This window comes from Phocoena sinus, chromosome 9, assembly GCF_008692025.1.
Source record: "Phocoena sinus isolate mPhoSin1 chromosome 9, mPhoSin1.pri, whole genome shotgun sequence".
Taxonomy (NCBI): Eukaryota; Metazoa; Chordata; class Mammalia; order Artiodactyla; family Phocoenidae; genus Phocoena; species Phocoena sinus.
In genome coordinates this window covers 70,953,514-70,967,239 of record NC_045771.1, presented here as the reverse complement: position 1 = coordinate 70,967,239, position 13,726 = coordinate 70,953,514, and the positions used below count along the sequence as shown (strand labels likewise).

Below are 13,726 nucleotides of genomic sequence, written 5' to 3'. Positions count from 1 at the left end.
AGAAATATTTTCCAGGGTTTTTTTTCTCCAGAACTTTTTATATGGGATCCTGGGAGTTCTGACCTAGAACTAAAATGCCTCTTTGAAAATGAATTAGGAGTAATTGTTTTAGGCTGCTCCTGCCACGTGTGTATTATATATATTTATGGATGGATATACATTTGTAAAATACAGTAATACATAGGCTGGAAACTTTAATGAGAATAAGTGATATGAATTTCAAGGTAAAGAAATGATTGATTCTGTGGAATTATGATTAACGATCAAAAGGAAATGACTTGATTCTGCAATCTTGCCGTTTTTTCCATTAGAGAGAGAGATTGTATTATATATGTGTAAACCACAGAACATTTTTTCTATCCTCATCCTCTTGGCTCTTCTATATTTTAGGCCTTGTTTACCAAGCAGCTGCTATGTGCCAGATGTATTGGTCTCTGGAGACTCAGGAGTGAACAAGAGAGATACGGTTCCTCCCTCCTTGGAACTTATATTCTAGTGGAGGAGATGGACAGAAAACAATAGAGTGTAATGTCGGGAAGGGATGAAGCAGGGTAAGGGGATGGAGGATGATGGTGTTCACATTTTAGGTAGAGTCAGGGAAGGCTTCTCGGAGGAGGTAGCTTGGAGCCCAGACTTGTGCAAGGTAAGTGGGAGAGTCATGGTTTCTCTTCAGGGAGAGCGTTCCAGGCAGAGGATTTTCTCCGGATTTGCTCCTCCATCCACCATCCACTTAGTTGCTCACGCTAGGAATTTGGGCGTCCTTATGTATCCTTTTCCTGAATTCTCATCCCCCCAAATTCATAAGACCCATCTTTTCTGTGACCTAAACATGCAATTGCAAACAAAACTGCCAGGTGAGTGTGATCAGAACTGTTGCAGGAAACCAACACAGAGCGATTCAATTTGTTAGCTGATAACCTCTGAAGTCCGAGAACTGCAAGAGGTTTTCGGTGAGTAGCTCATCCTATGTAACACCAAAACCCATGTTTTGATTGTGATTTTCTGTGATCACCAGTAAAATTTTATTGGTGTTTCTTTTATCTAGTGTAACACCTCCCAGTGTGTCATGTATTCTATGGCCCCCATTTAAATAGTTGTGTTCCTGTGTGGGACACCAAAACCATGTTTGGAGTGTGAGTCAGAGAGCTGAGGGGTCTGTGATTTTGACTACGGAAACTGAGTCAGAATGTTCATGTTGTCATTTCAGCTTGGTTATTTATCTTCTTGAGCCCCAGTCTATTCCTGTCTACAATTGTGATAGCATTCCTATTAATCTTTTAGGGGAGGTGTTGGAAAATTTATCTAGTATTTTATTTTGTAAGCCACTTTTTATTTTTTAGCGTTCCTATCGTTTTTCATGTGTGCTGCATTTATTTTTCAACAAACAAATAAATGTTTCCAGTATTCGGCAAACTTTTATTGAATGCTACTGTGGGCCAGTTTCGGACGGGAGACGGGACTCCACAGCGTGCAGTGGCAGACAGAGGCAGGTCAATCGGGAACTCTGACTCGGGGCTGTGCCAGACATTGCTGGTTCTCTGCTCAAGAGCCGCTCTTTCCAGCTTCCTGGCTAACAGGACCTTGACTTCAAAAAAGAAATTAGGCATGAGGCATCAAGGTGCTCAGAGAAGGTGGGCTCCATTCAAGGGATAAATCATTATTGTTTTAAGCCAATCATGTAATTCTATTTTTCTTTGCTGTGATTGGTTGGAATGGCCACGTGACCCTTTCTGGCCAATGAGATAAAAGGGCGGACCTGGAAAGGGGTTTCTCATTAGTCAAAAATGAGAGGCTAGTGTGTAGGGTGCTTCCTCTTCCCTTCCCAACTTTGGGTTGGTTTTTGAGGTGATAGTGGTTAGAGCTTGAGGGACAGTATTCCTAACTCACTGAGGATGATCGAGTGGACGGATGGAACAGGAGAAAGTTCTGAATGACACTGTGGGGCGACGGAATCAACCGCACCACCGACTTTCTCTGGCATCCTTGTTCTGTGAGGTAATCATGCTAGCAGTCTGTCTGTTTCAGGCACTTTTGGTCAGTCATTAATTACCAGCACCTGAAATAAAAAAGCTTAATCGATAGGTATTTCGTTAAAGTCAGGTACAAATCCTTGAAGAAACAGAGTACAGGGAGGTAATCTGGCCAGGGGAAATCAGGCAGGGTTTCCTACATGGGGTAAACTTTGAGTTGCATTTTGAAGAACAGGTGGAAATCCACGAGGTAGAAATCGCAGGGAGGTGCATCCAGGTGGAGGAAGTGCGTGTGGAATGACTCAGAGGCTGACTGACACCTGGACCTATTAGACTAATTCATGGTTTTGAGGTATCCAGATTCTCAGTGGAATAGATTCATGGCATTTGTGGATTTAAATTCATTTACGTGTGATCTTTAAAGGCTTTTAATTATGCACGTAATGTGTAACGTACAGTAACCTGTAATTTGTTCAAGACTTGAATCTAAACCTTGGTGGCTTTCAGTCTTGGAAGCAGAGTGTGTCCTGTGGGCAGTGAGTGAGTCAAGCTGACTACAGAGCACAGAGCGCAGCTTCCCAGTTTTTGGGCCATAGCTTGGTAACTTTTGCGAAACTTTAGACATTGGCTTCTTTGGTTAATCCTGCTCGTTTGAGAAGCAGACGCCAGGCTGGGATTAAACATGCAAGGAGTTTTATTAGGGAACCGCCTTGGGAGAGGGAATGGATGGAGCTGGATGAGGCCACCAGGCTGGGATGCGACGTTAATGCAGAGAGACAAGAAATGGGAGATAATAAGGTTAGGTGGAAGTGCCCTAGACATAGTCCAGCCTAAGGAAGGTTCCGAGAGACCATCTGAGAAGTCCCCTGTCTCCCAAGAACAGGCCTACCTCGGTATCCCTGCCCCACACAAAGCAGCCAGTGGGAAGCATGACCTCATGGCACACATGACAATGGATTTCAGAGCAGCTGGGGTCACTGTCTATTACACACCGTACAGCTGGAGGTTGACGACGTTAGTCTTTGTTTCTTTTCAGAAATTTTTTTGGAAAAGAGAACTAAGACTGATGATGGAAGTTAAAAAAAAAAAAGTATTTTTACGTTTTATTGGTAAAATTCTTAACGTTTTTTTGGGTCATGGAATCCTTTCAGAATTTGATTTCAGATGTGACTCTATCCCCAGAAAAATTTACATAAACAAAGGAGCCTCTGGTCTAGCATGACTCCTTCATGTTGCATTCCTAAATTCTTAGCTTCTCTACGGCTCCATGCTCAGCAACTCATCGCTTTCTGAGAGCTGAAACCAGAAGCAGAGCACAGGCTCTGTTCCACCTCAGCTGGGAATGTGCTCGTTCCAGTGAACAAAATATTTCGACACTGGACACGTGTCTACAAATGACCATTAACGCATGCAAGTATTGATTTTGGTGTTATAGATAAATTTTAGCCAGTAGGCAAATTCACAGGTATGAAATCTATGAATAATGAGGACCAACTGTACAGGGTAAAAACAAAAAAATTCAAAATGTGCAAAGGGGCAGACAATGAAAAGTCTGTCTCCTCTCCTCTATCCTCAGACCCCCCAGTTCTCCCAGTTCCCTGCTTCCCAATCCTCAGGGAACTGCTATTATCAATCTCTTGTTTATCCTTTCAAAGGTATCCTCCTCATAGCCCCTTGGACAAAATGAGTGGTTAAAAATAGGGGATTTGAATTCTAACAGATCTAGCCTCAAAAAATGTGCCCACACTTGGGCAAGCAAGTTATCCAAACTCTCTAGGCCTCGGTTTCCTCAACTCTAAAATGGGGCCAATAATCTTGCCTGCTAGGCCGGCTGAGAGGATTAAACAGTGTCATGTATGCAAAGTACTTGTCACTGAAAACAGCTTGTATGACGGCATGGTCTTCACCTACAGAGCGTGTTAGCTTCCCAAAGCTTCTTACCTCCACACTATGGTTGTGACTTTCTCTGTCCCGCTGCCTGTGACTGATGCACATGTCTTTAACCTTGGGTCCAAGTTCACAGTGAAAGGTTTGGCTGGAGGGAGAGAGAGGTTAATTAACTAGCAGTTTTGTGCATATCAAACTAGTTAGAGGATTGATGGAAAGGGTCATACAGAGTTTTTTTTTTTTAAAGGACTGGTATAAATTGGGGTTTAACTTTAGGTACAGCCAAACCCCAGAGAGAGGAGACAGGAAGATATAGTTTAAAGGAGAAGGGGCATTTCCTGATACAAATTAATAGGAAAGTGTCACCTCACTATGATTACACCCAATAATGCACGAATGTTCTTTTCTTCTCTCAAGTGGAAGTCTTTCTTAAGTGAAAAAATCAGTTTCCTCCCAGGAAACCTAAACACTCTGCCTTTCCAAATAAATTTCAGGCATTGATCCCACTTTAAAGGATGTGTGTGAAATTGATTCCCTTGAGAAAATCAAAGAGCTTTTTTTCCCTGGAAATTAAAATTATTTTTCTATTATTCATACATTTTCATTTATTAGATGTGCCACTGTTGGCCGAGCCTTTAGGAAGAATTAGCATAGGAGCTCCTATCTTCTTAAAGAAAGGCAGGGCTTTATCTGACTCAACTCTTTCATGTAGTCAGTCAGCCAGGGTATAAATAAATGTAAAAATCAAATAGAAGCCTGTGTCATGATGAAATAGAGTCTGTATTTGGATCATTTATCTCCTTTTTGTTCCCAGGCAAAGCTGTCTGGAGCTTGGTTGTTTCTGTACGAGCTTGGAATACTGATAATTCCGTGCTTTGTACCGTGTATCTTGGAGGTTTAATTCCTATTGACTTCAAAGGGAAGAATGGTAACAGATACATCAGGTTTCTGTTTTGAGGAGGGTTTCAGAGGCTCATCTGCTTTCTAAGAGAAAATAAAAGTCCTCTCTTTCCTCACTTGCTCAGGATGAAAAGGGGGAAATGTGGTTCTTGTTCTTGGGACGCTTACTGTTTGGCTAGTGAGAACACACATGGAATTATTTGTGATGATATAGAAGTGATAAATGTGGCCGTGGTTTAGGTAAGTGGCTCTCCACCTGTTTTTTCTGCCTCAACACATGTAAATTGAAGTTCACAGATGGGATGCACATCCATGTGTGTAATCATGGTCAAACAATTCTTTAGGAAGTAGCTGTAACCCCATTCCCCTCTCTCCTGTTCACAAAAACAGAATGCAAGTAAACAAGCATGCTGGTATTTAAAGAATATCCTTAAATTTATTCACATTTATTTTAAAATGCCAGTTTTTTAAAAACTCTGGTACTTTGTCATTAGTAATGAATTACTTCACGACTGACTGCCCACACAGTTTAGATGTTGAAAGGTGCTGATTTATGCAATAATCGGTGCTTGGGTTAGTAATACTACTCTGAGGCTGGACCCCACAAATACACACACAAATGCAAACTACGCAGACAAATACAAAGAGCCTGTGAGTACCTTTGTCTCAGGCAGAGAGCAACATGCAAATCCGAACAGATTTTCTTGTGATTGACACTGTCTCTAGAGAAACACTTCTCCTTGTCCCTCATCCCATATCCTTGATAACCCACGTCTGAATGCCGTGGAAACTGAGAGCTAGTGTTCCTGCTGACATCAGAGAATGACGCTACTTCAGAGCTCAGAATTTCAGTGGCAGAAGTGCTTAGCGATGTCAGATCCATTCACTCAGGAAAGAAGTGTCGCTTCTCAGTAGCACCTGAACAGCAGCCTGGCCATGTGACTTGCTTTGTCCATTTAAATAGCAAGAAGTGACATATGTCACTTCCAAGTGGGAGCTTTGTGAGCTGTTGCGTGATCCACCGTTGCTTTTCTCCTTTTGCCACGACAGCAGCCCTCACCTCCCAGTTGAAGGGCTGCCCTGGAATGAGAAGGTATGGACAGTTGAAACTGAAAAACATCTGCAGTAGACACTAATGTGAGCAGGAAGTAAACCTTTGTTGTTATAAACCGCAAAGATTATGGGATCATTTTGTTTGTTTGTTTTCAACCAAGCATAAATTAGCTGATTGATTTTATATGGTGTCATGGGAATTCCATCAATTTCCTAGAGCCTTGGTTTCAAGTTTGATCTTTCATGTTTCATAGGCATGCTCCTCCTTTAAGAAATGTTTTCTCATCAGCAAGATAGAAATAAAAATAATTTTTTCTTTTACTGTTGCAATAAAGATCAGCTAAAACATTATAATTGAAGATACATTGTAAACTCAAAAAATGTATAAATCGTTGGGTAGTTACTTTTTAAATCGTTGGGTACTTACTGTTTGTTATCTCCGTACCTAGCCTACAGTGGGAACTCAATACATGGCAGCTACTGTTACTGTAAGAACTTGGATTCTGCTCTCTTGTAATTCATGGTATGTAAACAATAACGTAATTCAACATTTTATGGCTTTACACATTTAAAGTGTGTGGCAGCTGTGGCCTACTTGGCAGTTTTTCCTTCCTGAGCTCCAATCTTTAGAAAAGGACCAATCCATCTTCCCATCCTTGGCTCTAGCATATAAAAGGTGTTGAAATAACATTAGTTGGATGTCAAAAGATTTGAAGTTTAATTGTAGCTGTGCTAAAATAATAGAAAGCTAAGAATTGGGGGATTTTTAAAATGTTAGTATTTTTCAAGGTGTGTTCTGAGACCTGCATCAGAAATGTGGGCGATGGGATGGCATGGGGGTGGGGAGAGCTGCTTGTTACGACGGAGATTCCAGACCTACTCAGTTAGGATCTCTGAGGGGCTTGGTGCTCAAGGAATCTGGATTTTTAATAGGAATTCCAGTCGACTCCTATAAATACTGAATTTTTGAGAATAGCTGTTCCAGTGATAGAAAGCTCACGATGAGAATGACCCACACACAATGGGGTGAAGAGCAACTAGAAAGCCTGAACAGATGCAGATTCAGTGAGCTCCCCTGAGACTTTAAGATCCAGTGGGTCTGTGGTGGAGGCCAGGAATCTGCATTTTTAATAAACATCCTTTCCTGGGCCCCCCCTACTCCAGATACAGTACTGCAGATGTCTGAACATTAAGCTTTGAGAAACAGGAACTAGCTTCTCTTTAAGAGATGGTATTTTCTCCTGGTCTGATCACTGCTACTCCCTTGTTGATTTGGTGTTCTTACATTTAACTGAAAAGTGATGAATATTTAGAATTCTCTGTGGCTGGATTTCACCTAAGGCCGGTTGTGATCATCGGAAACACATAAGTAGCATGTGATTCTCCTGGCTGTGGTATGAGGTGGGGGGATCGCGAAGGGCTTGGAGTTGGCCCCTGACCGACCTTGACCCTGACTAGGCTCAGATGCATTAATATATATGCACTTGAGATGCATCAGTATTTCACCTGTGCCGACAATTCTCTCAAGCGACGTAGATGGAGGTAACTATACCCTTTGGTGCTTCCTAAGTCCCAGCTGCATTATGGCTGAATTCAGTTACCAGACTCCAAAGGAGACGGGCACGTGCTCGTGATAGCAATGGGTTTTTGTTTTTTTAAAAAAAAAAATTTATTTTTTTATTTATTTTTGGCCGTGTTTGGTCTTCGTTTCTGTGCATGGGCTTTCTCTAGTTGCCAGCGAGCGGGGGCCTCTCACTGTTGTGGCCTCTCCCGTTGTGGAGCACAGGCTCCGGACGCGCAGTCTCAGCGACCATGGCTCACAGGCCCAGTTGCTCTGCGGCATGTGGGATCCTCCCCGACCAGGGCTCAAACCCGTGTCCCCTGCATCGGCAGGCGGACTCTCAACCACTGCACCACCAGGGAAGCCCGCGATGGAGTTTTTAAGTCGGGTTGGTGAAGGGAAACAGTGAGGTCCTGGAAGAGACGGAATATTTATGCCTTCTGTGGGGACATCCCCCGTGTCAGAAATGGAGACCGCCAAGCGTACTGCGTTGCAGCTTGTGCCCTGGGGCGCACGCAGGAGCTGGATCCCGGTGGGCTAGAGGCTGGCCCTCGCAGTCACCTGCTCAGTGCACGGTGGCGCTGCCGGCCACGTGTGTGTGCTGGGGCGGCGGTGGACGGAGGAGTTGGGGCCTTTGGGTGTGCCCGACCCTGACCTCCCAGCGCCCAGGCATCTCCTGGGGGGAGGAGCACGGTGGTGGAATGCGAGCCCTGCTCTGTGGACTTGACCCAGTGGCCCGCGTATGAGGGCCGCAGTGGACCGATGGTGCAAGAAGAAGGGGAAAGGGATGGAGTCTAGGCTGTCAGGGGTCGGGCAGCTGACTGAGAGCCCATCCGGGAACCGTGGGGAGGTGCAGGAGGCAGGACTCTGTGTGAGCTGAGGCTCTAAATTACCTGCGGAAAATTAAAGCCCAGCTTATGAGGAAATTCAAGATGGTGACTAAAAAGCATTAAATACCAATTCTGGGACCTTTTGAGCCAGAGATCCTGTGTGACCACACTGGTCACAGGCCCCTGAAACGTGCCCGGAGTCTAGGGACAAATCCCTTTTTCTCCTCTCCAGTAGACACAAAGGGAGCTTTGGGGTTTTCAGTGTTTAACAGGTGTTGAGGAATCTCCTCATTGTTCTTGCATGGATAAAGCAGAACAAACTTTTGGACCAAAATAATATTGCAAATCAGAACATGTTTTTATTCTTTTACTCTCTAAGTTTTTGTTCTTTTGTTTGTGTTTTGGTGGTGAGCAATGATTACACAGCGCTATTTAAGGTCTAAGTAACTCTTCGCTCCTTGTGGATCATTTAAGGAATTATTTTTTCTTGAGGACTCCCCGTGGACTTCAGTCTTAGATGTGCACAGGGGTAACATGGTCTAATTCAAGGGACATGACATCGGTTTCTACTAAGGGAGACCACATGCACATTTGATGTGGATATATAATATTTTCCACATGTGACCACAAAGCTGCCCATAATCCTCCATCACAGGAGACGTGATTATGACTTTAAATAAACCCTGAGCAAACAGCGGGTGAGGAGGGTAAATAAAACTGTAATTGGAAGGTTCTCCTTGCCCCTGAGGCTTCCATTTAATAATTAATACAATTTTAGAGGCCACTTAAAGGTACTCTCTGGGGATTATATTGGTAAGAGCAATGAGATGTACCATGTATGTTGGTTTACCTCGTCAACTGGAAGCCGCTTTGCCTGCTGTTTCTTGCAAAGTCAGGGCAGCATTATGGTCTCGTGTCTTTTCAAGGGTGTGTGGCTACGGGGTGGATATGACATTGGCTGGTGCTCACGTTTTCAGGCCTTTTGTCATGAATGGAGTCAAAAGAAAAAAACTGTGCCCGACTACACGTTCCATGCAGTACTTCTTAAACTGGAGTGTCTTGAAATTGCTTGGATACCAAGTAGATTGACAGTTATAGTTGCTGAGTGGCACAATAATGGTAATCTTCTAAGAGAAAATAAATAGGACAATACTGTCAACTCTCAGGAATCTGTAGGATGGCTTCCAGGGGGGTTATTTTCTTCTGCGTGAAAAAAGAAGGCAGAGCCCGGTGATTCTGTTCAGCGGTTGGAGGTTGGAGGTCTGGTGTGTTAGAGAAGAGGAGGTGCTTTGTACTAATCATGTTTCCCTTCCTTTTGCCCAGTGTCGCTTCATTTCATTTCCTTATTTTTCTTTATTCCTTTATGTTTATCCATATTGCTGACCTACTGTATATTTCCTTGATTCTTTGTCTGTTGTCTGTCACCTCCCGTGGAGTATAAGCGTCATAATGGCACAGACCACGTGCTTTGTCTTCTTCTGTACACCCAGCCCCTAGGCTGGTGACCACAGTGACAGTAATAGATGACAATAGCTAACACTGACTGCACATGCCTGGCAGTGTTCTAAAGCGAAGTTTATGTCACTTGATCCTCACAATAGCCTTTGGCGATAAGTAATATTTTAATCCCTATTTTATCAAGGAGAAAACTGAAGCTTAGAAAAATCAAGCAAATCTTTCCCAAAACTCACACCGTTGATAAGTGGGAGAGTCATGATTCGAACCCAGGCTGAGTGGCTCCAGCATTTGCACCTATGGCTTCACGGGGGCAGGAACCTCGACTGCCTGCTTTCCTACTGCGCCTCCACCCCCAACACATACTAAGCTCTCAATAAATATTTTCTGAATAGATGAATGATCAGCCTGCAATGTGATGTCCCTGCCTCGAGGAGGGGCAGTGGCCATCAAAGATTGAGATGGGGCTGAGGCGAGCTACTGGGACCGGCTTCTTCTCAAGCAATCAGGTGTGATTTGTTGTTTTCAAGGATAATACGCAGGCTGCCCCCATCCCTCACACCTGTGCTTCCCCTTCTTCATCTTCTGTCCACCCTTCCCTCACCTACGTAGGGGTTTCGGGGAAGCGGGGGCTGCTCTGGGAGAAGCTTCTCAAGGCAGATCTGCTTGTACATCCAGGTAACTGCATTCCTCTCATGTGCAGCTGAGTTAGTGATGTCGGCAGGGCCTGCATGTCCCCAGATCAGTGTCCTGGATCTCATCCCAGGGCCTTACAAGTTGTTTAGCCCAAAACAATGTGTGGCCTCCATTGACTCATACTGTATTCATTTGATGTCACTCATAAACAGCTCTCTCTGGGGACAAGCCTTCATTTTCTCCTTTGTGTGTGTGTGTGTGTGTGTGTGTGTGTGTGTGTGTATGTGTGTGAGAGAGGGGGAGGGAGAGGGAGAGGGATTATTGTGGTTGGGTCCAGAAAGCATTTGCATTAGCATTAAAAACAGTTAGGTATAAAACATTCAATTTCCCCTGCTCTCTCTTACTGCCACACAGCTGTTGAAATGTAAGCGAGTCTAACAGCATCTTTGGGAAAGCACGTTACTTCTGTGTGTGTGTGTGTGTGGGGGGTGGTGTTTGCAGCCTTGTGTACCTAGTTGGGAGGGAAAGGGCAGGGATGGAGGTACAGATACATGGCAGTCAGGTTTCAAGTATCAAAACGCAAAGGTGTCGCTTCAGTTGGGACTGTTAAGCGTTGCAGCCTATTAACACACATAGTGGGGGGGTCGTTGCCCTTCACCTACTTGGAAGTAACATACTGCACCCCTACTTGGACACAAAGGCTGCCTTGGGAATCAGGTTGCTCACCACAGATGAGGGAGGGCCTTTCAACTTAGAATGAAGTAAGAATGAAAGAGGCCTTTATTTGTGGGTACCTGACAAGCTGAATCCTGCTTCTTTTACCAGGGAAATTGGTTTTAGAATCAAGGTTTGATATAAGCCCATGAAAACTGGACAAAGAAATTGAATTACTGCTTCACAATCAAGTTTCTGATAAACATAAAGGATGCTTTGGGACTATTCCATACGTCCACACAGCAATGCAAGTATGTAATAGTACAAAATTCATCTGGCAGCCAAATATCTTTTTTTCTTATCATATATTCTCATAGGTGAGTGTGAGCTTTTATTTTGTTTAATACATCTAATAAGGACATGTCATTCAAACTTTTAGTTTATATCAGTGGTTTTAGTTTTTAAGCTATCTTTATCCTTTTAATTCTAAAGTTCTGGTGGTGATAAAAGCCCCTTGGAAAGGGAATTATAGCAGAGATGTTTTACTTCTGCTCACACGATCACCATAGACTCTGTAGAATTCGGCACTATAAAATCTCATTAGTGCTTCAAAAGTCTTGAAAACTGTGATGTTAAATAAAGAGTAATTATAAAGAGTAGTGCATCTGACTTGGGTCCATGGTAACTATTTTTACGTGCTCAAAGAAAACTATAGTGATCTTTGTACAGGAATAATATTCATTAGTCCTCTGCTAAAAAAACACAAAAAAAGATTTCTCTCTTGGAGTCTACATTTTTGTAGAGGAAAAAGCCAATAAACAATAGACATAATAAATAAGTAAAATATGCACTAAGTTAGAAGATGATGAGTGTTAAGAATAAAAAATGATATTATGGGGAAAGAGAAATTAGGAGTGAGGGGTGGGAGGTACATGGCAATTTACAGTAGGATGGTCAGATTAGGCCTCCCTGAGAAGGTGATTTTTGATCAGATATTTAAAGGAGGCAAGGGAGTTAGTCGTGTGGGTATCTAGGTCGGGTGGGGGAGGTGGATGAACATTTCAGGGAATGAGAAGGCCCTGTGCGGCCACACTCAGCATGTGTGAGAGCAGCCAAGAAGCCTGTGGGGCTGGTGTGCAAGTGAAGGCGTAGTAGGATTTGAGGTCAGAGCAGAGTGGAGTTTAGGATCTTTTAGGTCACATAAGGACTTTGACTCTAAAAGAAAAGGGAGCCATTGCAGGATTTTGAGCTGAGGGACAACTTGATCAGGCTTGCTTATAAGGATAAGCTAGACTCTTCTCTGGATGATCAACAGTAGAAGTAAGGAGACCAATTAGAAGGCTGTTATAGTCATCTAGGTGTCTTAGTTATCTATTTCTGCATAACAAGTTACCCCCAAACTTGCTAGTTTAAAATGACAAACATTTATTATTTCACAGTTTCTGTGAGTCAAGAATTTAGGCATGGCTTATCTGGGTCCTCTAACTCAAGGTATCTCATAAAGATGCAATCAAGGTGTCAGCTCAAGGCTTGATTAGGGGAGGATTCGCTTCCAAGCTCACTCATATGGAAGTCAGTTCTTTGTGGGTTGTTGGACTGATCCCTAGATATTGGTCAAAGACCACCCTCGGTTCCTTGCCATACTATCCTCTTCGTAGGAGAGCTTACAGGAGGAACATGGCAGCTTACTTCAGGAGAGCAACAAATGGGTAAGGAGAGACAGAGGGTGGGGTGGGGGGGGAGAGAGAGAGATTCATTTGGAAGTCAAAGTATTTTAAAACCTAAACTCTGAAGTGATATCCCTTTAGTTTTGTCATATTTGTCAGAAATAAGACATTAAGTCCAGCACACACTGAAGGGGAAGAGTTTGCACAAGGGTGTGAATATCAGGAGGTGGGAATCATTGCCAGCCATTTCAAAAACTAACAACCTTGGCAAGAGATGATGCCAGAGAAGTAGTGATGGGAGTGGTGAGAAGTGGTAACAAAATACATAGAAAATCTTGGCGTTGTAATCCATGATCCATTGTTCTGTAGGTAGCTTCAGGCACCCTGTATAATACCTCTGGGTTTCATTTTTTGACTTTTAATTGAAAATCTGCTCACCTACTGCTCAATACAAGTAGTTAAAACCTAAAGAGTTTAAGTAACTAGCCAAAGTTTACAAAGCTAATACATGATAGACCCTGTGTTTAAACCCTGGCAATCTGCCTCTACACTCTTAGTCTGAGGAGGACACTAGAAATGATGAAGTAGCTAAAACTATTCTGAAACATGCAATGTGCTATACAGATATAAGTAAAATATGGTTACCAATGTGGGCACCTTGGTAGAAATAGCTTAGTTAGAATTTGAGCAGTGCTAGGCAAAGGATAGAGCCCTTCTGTCTTTCCACGTGTCTCTCATTTGTTTCCGTAGGGGTGGAAGCAGAAACTAATTCCTGCTGTAGCGTGTTTCTAGAGAGTATGGCAGTACTTCAGTGCTACCTAGGATAAAGCCACGTGGATTTTGACCTAGAACTCAATACCTGGGGCTAGAGAAGTAAGGATGGTTGGGAACAGATGGAGAGTTTGACTTAATGTGGGGCTAGTTCTTTTTTTAACCAAGAAGACATGTGGCCCTGACAAGGCAGAGTGGCCTAACAAGACCCTGCAGTGGCATGAGGTCTGGTTCAAAGTAAAATTGACTAGGGGTTAGGAAGTTCAGGGTGCACGTTTTAAGGCTGGGCCAGGCTGGCTACTATTTGTGGTGTGAGTAGAAGAAGGTGCGCCTGCAAAGTTG

The 13,726-nt window shown here is 43.4% G+C and overlaps 1 pseudogene; it reads left to right on the top strand.

Annotated features, from left to right (window-relative positions):
- The first annotated feature begins 559 nt into the window (after positions 1–559).
- The window catches only part of LOC116759158, a 38,556-nt pseudogene continuing 25,389 nt past the window's right edge, over positions 560–13,726 (top strand).